This window comes from Mastomys coucha, unplaced genomic scaffold (assembly GCF_008632895.1).
Source record: "Mastomys coucha isolate ucsf_1 unplaced genomic scaffold, UCSF_Mcou_1 pScaffold13, whole genome shotgun sequence".
Classification (NCBI taxonomy): domain Eukaryota; kingdom Metazoa; phylum Chordata; class Mammalia; order Rodentia; family Muridae; genus Mastomys; species Mastomys coucha.
In genome coordinates, this window is record NW_022196895.1 from 53,110,675 (window position 1) to 53,112,417 (window position 1,743).

Genomic DNA, 1,743 nt, shown 5'->3' on the forward strand with positions numbered 1-1,743 from the left:
TATTTCTGTTTGAGTTTCCATATAACTGGAATTCTGGTTTAAATGTAGAAACTAAGACCTTTACCTCCTAAGTTATCACTCAGAGTTCTGTTCGCTGTATGACAGTTTGGGTGCTGGCCCGACAGAGCAGCACCCTTGTTCTTTCCACCCCCCCCCCCACAAGTTGTTGTGCACCTGACACCAGGTTTGCTTACTTTGGCACACAGCAGGTTCCAAATGCTAAGAGTGCTACTCACAAAAGCACTGTGACAGAAGCTGCTAGAGCAAGAGTACTTAGTTAGCATCTGCTGACTGTTCTCAGGAGGTCCTTACAGGAGTACTTAGTTAGCATCCGCTGACTGTTCTCAGGAGGCCCTTACACAGATCATCATGGCGCTCCAGATGGACTCAGACCATGGTGCCAAGTACTTTGCAAGCAACTGCCCTTCCGGTATTAAAACTTCTGAAGATGCAACGAGTATTACTTCTTCAACCTATGAGAAAGCATGAACCACGGCGCCCTTTCTGCTTCCGCAAGAGCCGAATTTGTTGGCCCCCAACCTGTGTGGAACAGATGTGGGAGGGCCTTCCTCCTGCCAACAGAGAGACAGAGAGACATAGAGATAGAGAGAGACACAGGGAGAATCCAATAACCACTATTATCTTATCTTAGTGTAAGAGAAAGTCATTTTTCAGAGGGCTATTGTATTCAAAGTCTTAACTCATCTCCCTCACTGAATGAAGCCTGACCTGGAAGAGCATTTTCCATTTGGAAAGGATGAGGTTTCCTGAGACCTGCTTTGCTTTCTGGTTTTATTCAATGACTTATAAATGGCATTCGTATGGCCAGAAGGCTTATGTGCTTGCTGGGAAAGACCTTCATATTAGCTGAAGCATTTTCTCCAGGCGCAGAGTCTGTCCAGCGTCATTGCTGCCTATCCTAGCCCTAATTGTAAATAGTTTTTGGTGTGTATAAATGGCATAGGAGGGCTTTTTTTTTTTTTAAATTCTCCTAAGGGCTTGATGTTAACACTAAAATAGACTCTGATTTTGACTCGTAATGTAGCACATGGTTGCATATATTTATGCAGTATTTGCAGAATCTCTAATTTTTTTCATGCTGGTTATGACCCAAAGGAAATTTCTTATGATGAATAGTGCATTCCTGATATGTCAACAAGGCAGCCAGATGATCATGTCACCTCTGAGGTGCAACTTGTTCTGTGCTGCACAGGTGCCAGTCTGGGGTGTGCAGTCTTAACCATGCTCTTAGAACTGCCACTGTACCAGTGCCTGAAGATAGAGCCGAATTGCTCAAGCTCAGGGAAACCGTTTTGGAGAATGAGGGAATGTTTCTCATCCATGAGCAAAGGAAACAGTTACCTGAAACACGCTCTTCTATGAGATGTGATGAGTATTGTTCAAATGACAGCAGAGGAATAGACAGTGGCATGAGCCTAGCCAAGGAGAGTGGTCCCAGTTTGGATAAATGCTCTACTGTGGGTAACTAAAGCGGCATGAAGTTATGAAGACATCTATTGTGAAAGGGAGAATCAACTAATGAAGCAAACTTCATTGCATTTGCGCAGTTTTAAGCATAATCCTAGTGCATGTTGTGTACGTAACTTTTGTACATGGTGAGATACCAAGAAATTCATGTTGCTTGCTCTCTGGTGGCATTTAATTTATTGTAATGTTCTGCACACGAACCTGTGATATCTTTCAGGTACACCTGCAGCAAGATGAAGAAATACACAGCATGCT